This window comes from Myotis nattereri (genome assembly GCF_964212035.1).
Source record: "Myotis nattereri genome assembly, chromosome: 4".
Lineage (NCBI taxonomy): Eukaryota > Metazoa > Chordata > Mammalia > Chiroptera > Vespertilionidae > Myotis > Myotis nattereri.
The window spans coordinates 80,138,174-80,147,977 of NC_138079.1; positions in this window are offsets into that span (position 1 = coordinate 80,138,174).

Genomic DNA, 9,804 nt, shown 5'->3' on the forward strand with positions numbered 1-9,804 from the left:
ACAATGAGATTTAGCTCTCTAACTTCCCAGTCTCTCTCTCTCTCTCTCTCTCTCTCTCGCTCTCTCTCTTCCCTCTCCTTCCCTCCCTCCCTTCCATGCTCTCTAAAACTCAATGGAAAAAATATCCTTGGGTGAGGATTAACTATATATATATATATATATATATATATATATATATCCCTAAATATCTTTCTAACTAAAATGACAAACATATGTTCAGAGGATGGGGTGTGTGTGTGTGTGTGTGTGTGTGTGTGTGTGTGTGTGAGAGAGAGAGAGAGAGAGAGAGAGAGAGAGAGAGAGAGAGAGAAACATTATGTGAGAGAGACACATCCATGGGTTGCCTCACCCACGCACCCCCACCAGGGCCAGATCAAACCTGTGACCCAGGTACGTGCCCTTGACCAGAATTGAATGCCGTAACTACTGAGCCATGCCAGCCAAGGCATAATATTCTCTTTATCTCTCCTTATCATGCTCATGCTTTTCTCTGCCATCTTCAACATATGAAATATATTTTAATAGCTGTTTTCATGTCTTTGTCTACTAATTTTATCATGTGTCATCTCTGGATCTGTTTCTGTTATTTGATTATCTTGCCTCACATGGGTCATGCTTTCCTGTTTCTTTGCATCTCTGATATTTTTACTGCATGCCAGACAGTGTGAATTTTACATTTGGGTGCTGGATTTCTTTGTGTTCCTTTAAATATTTTTTATCTCTTTGTTGCGATGCAGCTAAGCTATTTGGAAATAGCTTGGTGAGTCTGTGATTTTTTCCAAGGTTTACTTTTCAGTTTTGTCAGTGGGGACCAAAGCAGACTTTAGTCTAGCGCTAATTTGGCTAGCTAGCCCATAGAGCAGTGGTTCTCAACCTTGGCTGCACATTAGAATCACCTGGGAATCTTTTTTAAATCCTGATTTCTGGGCCTCATCCTCTGGAAATTCTGTTTCTTTGTTATGGGGTGGGGCCACAACATTAGTAACAAAGAAACAATTTCCAGAGGATGAGGCCCAGAAATCAGGATTTAAAAAAGATTCCCAGGTGACTCTAATGTGCAGCCAAGGTTGAGAACCACTGCCATAGAGAGTGTCCTTCGGAGTGTTCTCTCTGCCTTGTGTATGATGAGGTTTCTCCATTCTGGTTGTTAGGAATATAAACTATTCCTAAACTTGTGCAATCTCAGAAATTGATTCACCTGTTCCTTTCTGGTGGTTCATTATCCAGACTTAAGTAGTTTCTTCATACACATGGATGAGTACCCAGCTGAAGACTTGAGAGGGACTCTCTGAAGATTTCAAGAGCTCTTTCTCTGTCTCTGTACTGCTCTCCCTCCAATACTTTGCCCTGTAAACTTGAGTTCTATTGGCCTCCCTGAATTTTTAGCTCTGTCTCTTAACTCAGGGAACCCAATGGGCTCTGTGTAGGTTCCCGTTCCTTGTACTGAAGACTGAGAATTCTGTCCCGGCGGTAAGCTAGAGCAATGATAGGGCTGGCCTCATTCTTTTCCCTTTTCTCAGGGATCACTGTCCTGTGCTGCCTGTTGTTCAATGTCCGAAAACATTTGCTTCACATACTTTCTCCATTTAAAATCCTTTAACATGGGAGGGTGAATGCAGTCCTTGTTATTCCACTGGGGCAGAGCTAAGGTCTCCTTGCTTGTCTCTTCACGTTAGACAACTTTAAAGGCCATAGGCCTTGGTATACTTGTCTGTCTTAGGATTCTGGGTCTTCCCGTCTTCCAATCAGTTGTGGCCAGAGACCTTTAGTACAAAATTTTACTGCTATAGTGGATTGCCCACACGGGAGGAGCCATAGAAAGATGACTTGATTTCTTTAGAAGAATCTGTGGAAGGGCCCGTAGCCAACACACATAGAGTGAACCTGCTTAGGAGTCCTTATTCGACTCATTTACTGTTTAGCCTAAAAATATGTTCATTTGAGTGAGGAGAAGGAGAAGAAAGGCAAATTTTGAAACTAGTCAAGGCTACAGAGCAAGGTGCCCTTAAGATCTTGCCAACCCAATTGTGCTGAAGTGTCTAGTCCAGGGGTGGGCAAACTTTTTGACTCGAGGGCCACAATGGGTTCTTAAACTGGACCGGAGGGCCGGAACAAAAGCATGGATGGAGTGTTTGTGTGAACTAATATAAATTCAAAGTAAACATTATTACATAAAAGGGTACGGTCTTTTTTTTTTTTTTTTTTTTTTTTAGTTTTATTCATTTCAAACGGCTGGATCCGGCCCGCGGGCTGTAGTTTGCCCACGGCTGGTAGTCCATGCACCTTTGGCAGACCCAACAGAGAGTCACAGTGGGGGGTCCCTGAAGTTTTGAAGCAAGATCACATTTTAGCAGATAACTATTCTCCTTTCAGGAAACAACTCCTAGCTTGCTTCTGAAATCTGGTGTAAATATCTAAGATAAAAAGTTTCAATGAGACCCAAACTAAGCATTGTTTAATCTATCTTGCCTCACAATTGGGCAGCCCAGAAGCTTCTTATTATTAAGTAGACTCCAGATCTGAAGGCCTAAGTAAGTTACTTGAGCATATTGTTCATGTCTTTATATACTTCTCCTCTCCCCTGTTACATATGCTTTCACTTGCCCCATTGCTACTCATCCTCAACACAAGCCCATGGATGCATGGGAGAGCATCCCCTATGATTAGTTAAACCAACGTTAAAATAAATCTCTGGCCAGATTTACAGATGTTCTGTGTAATATGCTGGTACCACCCAAAAGCGGGCTGGCTCATCATTATTCTATTAAAAGCCCGTGGAAAGTTTTGTGAGGAGCCAATATAGGATTAAGCCTCAGACTGACCTGTTGGCAAAGTCACAAACAAGTCCCAGCTTAGAGGGCACAGTCCTCTTGAGCATAATTAGGCTTGACCTTATAACACTCCCTAGATCTTATCTGGGAAGCTAATGGGCTCAGGGAAGTGCAGCAAGAACAAGAACAAAAACAAGTGAAACTCACAAGAACAGTGTAACTATGGTCAAAACAAGTGAAACTCACAAGAACAGTGTAACTATGGTCAAAACAAGTGAAACTCACAAGAACAGTGTAACTATGGAAACCACTACCTTGTTTACCTCTGACTATAAAATAAAGGCTCAGCTTGCCTTGGGATCTTTCTCTGTGGCCTCAGCCAGCACAGGAAGATCCACGGAGACTAAAGAGAGCTAGAGAGTTCTGAACGCTGAGTTCTGAACGCTGTCTCCCTGTAAAACATTCTTTGCCTACTCCGTCCACACCTTTGGGAACCCCTGGACCCCCGGGGCTGGACCCCGGCAAAATTTCATGTTCAAGATGGTAGCATGAAGGCAGCATTTTCCTTTTACCTTCTTGCAACCATCTAAGAGCAGAGGGGAGAATAAGAAACAAAGATACAAATTCCAATTTCAGCAAAACAATGAACAATGAAGCTTTAAACAGCGATTCAAATGGAAGGGCTGCCTAAAGTAACGGAATTCTAGCAAAGGTACATGTGGAAGGAAGGGTAGTAATGTCACTGCTATTGAAGATCTCAAGAAGAGATAGTACAATTCGTTTCTCAAGGATGAGGCATACACCACTTCAGGATCTGTCTTAGGGGTTTGAGATGGGGGTACTGAGTAGGCAGAGAAGTAGGCAGAAGCCTCCTAGACCTAGTTTAACTCTGTGAGGCGGGATGAATGATAATCAGACAGGCAAGCCAATGCATGAGGAAGTCTTTCTCTCTGGGGTGGCAATAAAAACTCTACAAGTAAGTAAGAAGTTGGATGATTTCAATAATATGTTAATAAGGTAGATCTGATATTATCAAACATGCCTTAGTTTCAGGTACCCAAAAAAACTTCACAAAAGTTGGCTACCTATTAGGCTACAAAGAAAGCCTCATTAAGTTAGAAAAAAATAGAAATATATACACCATTATCTGACCACTATGTAATACAACTAGACATGAACATTAAAACTAAGGGTGAAAATGTCCCTATCACCTGACAATTTTATTGTTCTTTGTTGATGATGTTGTTAATCCTCACTTGAGGGCAGTTTTTCCATTGCTTTTCAGAGACAGTAGAAGGAAGGCAGGGGGGAGAAATGGAGGGGGGGACATTAATGTGAGAGAGACATATCCACTGGTTGTCTCTGGTTGCCTCCCACATGCACCCTGACGGGGCGGGGAGCAAACCCTGAAACCCAGGTACGTGTCCTTGACTGGGAATTGAACCCATGACCCTTTGGTTTGAGGGCCAACACTCTAACCACTGAACAACACTGGCCAGTGCTTTATTGTTCTCTTTTAAAAGAAACTCTTGAGTCAATAAAAAAAAAAAGAAAGAAAAATGCAGGATATTTAGAAAATAATAATAAACACCATAACAGGTTAGAATCTATGAGCTATAACTAAAACAGTGTTCATATAAAATGTTTTTGACCCTACTGAATAAAAAATTAAAATAAGTAAGCATCCAACTCAAGAAATTAGAAAAAGAATAACAAAATAAACCTAATAGAAGCAGAAGAAATAAATGGGTACAATCAGAAATTAAGTAATGAAAAAACAACAAACAAAAAAAACTGTAGAACTGAACAATAAAATGGGAATAAATGAATGCTTCTTTAATATAATAAAATATATTTGCTAACCCAATAGTCAGCATCAAGACTTATGGGAAAACAAGGATATACTTTCATTAAGGGAAGGGATATTAAGATCTTTAATTTAAGATGTTAACTGGTGTGTGTCACTTTGGAGCGAGGCCTCACCACTGCCTGCTGGACTGTGTGTGCTTCCGCGTCACTCTGCAACCTGCAGTCAGTATGCCCCCCACCTCACACGTCCTACCTAAGGCCCACCTGCCAGCTCCCAGCCCTCCCGACAGTACATCAAAGGACACAGGTATTATTTTGTTAAGATTCCTTTAAAAGCTTTCATGCCTTGCTCCAGTTCATGCTAATCAGAACTCTACTTTATTTTTTTTTATATATATATTTTATTGATTTTTTACAGAGAGGAAGGGAGAGAGATAGAGAGTTAGAAACATCGATGAGAGAGAAACATCGATCAGCCGCCCCCTGCACATCTCCAACTGGGGATATGCCCGCAACCCAGGCACATGCCCCCGACCAGAATCGAACCCGGGACCCCTCAGTCCGCAGGCCGACGCTCTATCCACTGAGCCAAACCGGTTTCGGCCGGAACTCTAGCAAATGAGAAGTACCCAGGCAGACAGTCAGGGAAACTACAGCTTTCTTGTAGAGATTCTTACTATATTTCTTCCCTTATAGACTAAGAAAAGATATCCACTATTAACTAAGTACTTCTAGATATTTAACAACTTAATTAGACAAGAGAAAGTAAGTAGAGATAGAAAAATCAAAAGAAGTTAAAACTGTCATCATTTGAGCCCTAACCGGTTTGGCTCAGTGGATGAGCATCGGCCTGCGGACTCAAGGGTCTCGGGTTCGATTCCGGTCAAGGGCATGTACCTTGGTTGCGGGCACATCCCCAGTGGGAGATGTGCAGGAGGCAGCTGATCGATGTTTCTCTCTCATCGATGTTTATAGCTCTCTATCCCTTTCCCTTCTTCTCTGTAAAAACTCAATAAAAAAAAACCCTGTTGTTATTTGAAGATAACGTGATCTCTACCTGGAAAATGAAGATAATCAGCTGGAAAAAGGTATTATAAACAGTCAGTGAACTCACTAGGAGACTGATACAGTCCCGAGGCTGTACTAGAGCACCCAGCTTTTTGGGAACCTGTCAGGAATTTAGTGGCAGGTTCAACTCTCTCAGGTTCCTTCTCTCATAGAGGGTGTGGTGATTTAAACACCCTGGGGGAAAAATGTTTATTCTGTATTTAGGTTTTCTTTCCCAGCAGGTCATGCCTCTGACTATTTCACCATGCCTGGAGTTCTTGACTTTGCATAACACAAATGTGGTCCAGACAAAATGGTCTCCAACCAAGAAACTCACTTCCCAGTGAAAGAAATAAGACAGTTGGCAAGCCAGGGCCATTATCATATTTCCCATCCACTAGAAGCAGCTGGCCTTATAGAACAATGAAATGTTGTTCTGAACACAGATCTGGCAGCATCCAGGAGACTGCACCATGAGGCTAGGATGCTTTCTTACAGAAAGTGATATGTGATCTCAAACAGTGACTGAAATGCAGCGTCAGCTCTCCCTCAGCCGATAGAGAAGCCCAGAAACAAAGAGCTGGGTGGGGATGGAGGGTGGCAGCTCTCACTATTACTTCTCTCTAAAAATGTTTGCTTTCCATCTCCTAAGGATGAGATGTTTTCAGCAGGTAACCCAAAAAGGGTTCTACCTCTCCATTTGCAATTCCTCTTACCACTAGGGCGGTGATGGCGAACCTATGACACACGTGTCAGAAGTGACGCGCGAACTCATTTTTTTGGTTGATTTTTCTTTGTTAAATGTCATTTAAATATATCAAATAAATATCGAAAATAGAAATCTTTGTTTTACTATGGTTGCAAAGATCAAAAAATTTCTATATATGACACGGCACCAGAGTTAAGTTAGGGTTTTTCAAAATGCTGACACGCCGAGCTCAAAAGGTTCGCCATCACTGGGGTAAGGCGAAGAGGATGTTCCTGTGCTAGTGTGCTCGCCCTGATTATGAAGCGTTATACTCCCTGATAGACCCTGGGAGGGTTAGAGGTGGGCGCTTCCTTGTACCACTATACCCAGTGATACAAATTAATAGAAAGCTATCACAATCCATATTAGTGTTCTAATATTCCTCCCCCACTATTGTATACATCAGGTTTGATGGCAGCTAAGTCTACCAATTTGTTCAGGTTTTAGGATGATAAGAAATAACCCTTGGCTAATGAGAAACCTTAGGAAGAATGGGCAGCACTTGGTAACTGTGAATTCTGAAATTTAGAAGAAATGTTTAAAGTGGTTTGAGATGCCATATCTGCATATCTGGATATGACTTGGTGTTGCCTCCTTTTAGGGACTTAAAGTGCATTTGTAGTTTTGATAACTGGAAAAATGGAACAAAGTACACATTTTAGCTATCAGTATCCCCTGACCTGCTCCTGCTACAGTAACCCCTTTTCCAATAAATGGCACCATAAGCTGCCCAGTTGCTCAAAACAAAATGTAGAGCTTCCCTGTCCAATATGGTTGCCATTAACCACATGTGGCTAAACTTAAATTTGATTTAATTAACATTAAGTAAAATAAAATCTTCAGGGTCTCAGTTTTACTAACCTCATTTCAAGTGCTCAATAGCTACATGTGGCTAGTAGCTACCATATTAGATAGTCACAAATGGAACAGAGAGTTCTATTGGATGGCACTTCTCTAAAGAGGTGGTCATTGGTTCCTCTTTCCCTCACCTCCCACATGTAAACAAGTCCTATGGATTTGATATCCAAAACATTCTCTGAATCCATCCATTTCTTTCCAACCCACTCCTATCAGCACGGTTTATGGCACCACTACCTTTCTTGTACTGCTGAACTTACTTCTCAATTGCCTACTTTCGATCTTACCTATAACCATTTCCCCTATAGTGGACAGAATTATTATTATTATTATTTTAAAAATATATGTTTTTATTGATTTCAGAGAGGAAGTGAGAGGGAGAGAGCAGTAGAAACATCAATGAGAGAAAATCATTGATAGGCTGCCTCCTGCACGCCCCCTACTGGGGATCAAGCCCACAAACCCGGCCATGTACGGTTGACTGGAATCGAACCCAGGACCCTTCACTCTGCAGGCTGATGCTCTAGCCACTGAGCAAAACAGCTAGGGCCAGAATTATTTTTTTTAAACTGAAAGTCAGCCCACATCTTGCCCTGGCTACAATCCTTCCAATGGCTTCTGTGGCTGAGACTGTGGTTTTATCCTAATATCCTTTCTCCCTTTCAACATCAGTAACAGAACCTCTGAAGTTTAGGTGAGCACATGGAGGCCCAAAATAAAGAATACATTTTTCAGCCCAGCCGGCATAGCTGAGTGGTTGAGCATTGACCAATGAACTAGGAGGTTCAACTCCTGGTTAGGGTACATGCCCGGGTTGCAGGCTGAATCCTTAGTAGGGGGCATGCAGGAGGCAGCTAATCAATGATTCTCTCACATTTATGTTTCTATCTCTCTCTCCCTCTCCCTTTCTCTCTGAAATCAATAAAAAAATATATTTTTTAAAAGAATACATTTTTCAGTCCCTCTTTGCACTTAGGTGTGTTCATGGGACTGAGTTCTGACCAATGTGACTGTGTACAGTTTCATGGCATGTCCTTAAATAGAACAGGATCTCCCTGCTGCTGTAACAGACATGATGGCTGAAGCTAGGATAGATCATGAGGTAAACTTGGGAGTGTAGGTAATGCATTATGGAGAAACAAGGTAGAAGGAGCCTGGGTCCCTGGCACAGTGGAGCAGCCCACTAGCCCTGGAATGCCTATAAGACTATTTCATGGGAGAGAAATAAACTTCATCTGGCTTAAGCCCCAATTATTTTGGGTTTTCTGTCACAGTGGGACCTAATTCTAATGAATCCACCAGCTTCCCATCACACTTAGAAGAAAATCCAAACTCTTAACTGAAGTCTGGAAGGTTCTGCATAATCTGGTTCCACTCCCACTTTTAACCCTCCAGTATAATCCCTCCCACTTTTCACTCATTTCACCACGCTTCACCCACTCTGGCTTTCTTTTTTGCTGCTTCAATACACAAAACTTCTTCATGCTTTAGGGCCTTTATATGTCCTTTTGCCTGGCTTGCTCCTCCTCAGGACTCCTCATGGCTGACTCCTTTTTGTTAATCAGGTTTCAGCTTAAATATTACTGCATTAGAGATAGTTTTACTGAACAGTCTAAGATACCCAACAAGTCACTTTAAAAAAAAAAGTTTTTATTGATTTCAGAGAGCAGAAGGGAGAGAGAGAGAGAGAGAGAGAGAGAGAGAGAGAGAGAGAGAGATCAACGATGAGAGAGAATCACTGATGGGCTGCCCACTGTACCCTAGAGCCTGAAACCTGGTCATGTTCCCTGATGGGGATTCCATGACCTCCTGGTTCGTGGGTCCACGCTCAACCACTGAGCAACAGGGGCTGGGCAAGTCACTCTCATTTACAATAGCTTATTTTAATTCTCTGCATAGAACGTATCATTAACTAATGATTCCGTAACTATTCATTGTATGCCTTTCCCTACTAGAATGTAAGCTCCATGAAGATAGGAATTTGGTTGTCCAGAACAGTGCCTGAAACCTAGTAGGTAGTCAGTAAGTGTCTGTCAAATGAATGGTCAAATACTATTCCATGGATTGTGTGGTGATTAAAAGCAGGGTTTCTAAAGTAAGATGACCCAAACTTGCCCACTAGAGTGGCTCTTGGTTGGGCATCAACCCAGGAACCAGTTGATTTCTGCTCAGGGCACATGCCTGGGTTGCATGTGCCAGTAGGAGGCATGCAGGAGGCAGCTGGTGGATGATTCTTTTCATTGATGTGTCTATCTCTCCTCCCTTCCTCTCTCTGAAATAAATAAAAACATATATATATATATATATATATATATATATATATATATATATATATAACTCATATCAGAATTATGGCTGGGCCACGTACCAGTTGTGTGACCTACTGTAAATTATAATCTAATAATGTAAAATGAAATTTCCTGTGGCATCAGGTAGGATTAAATAAAATAGCATGTGTAAAGCACTCTCTCTCCTCCCTCCCTTCCTCTGAGAGCTCTCTTTCCCTCTCCCCTCGGTCTCCTTATGGCCACGTCTCTTCTGCTTTGCGTGCTTCTCTGCACAGTCTAGCTA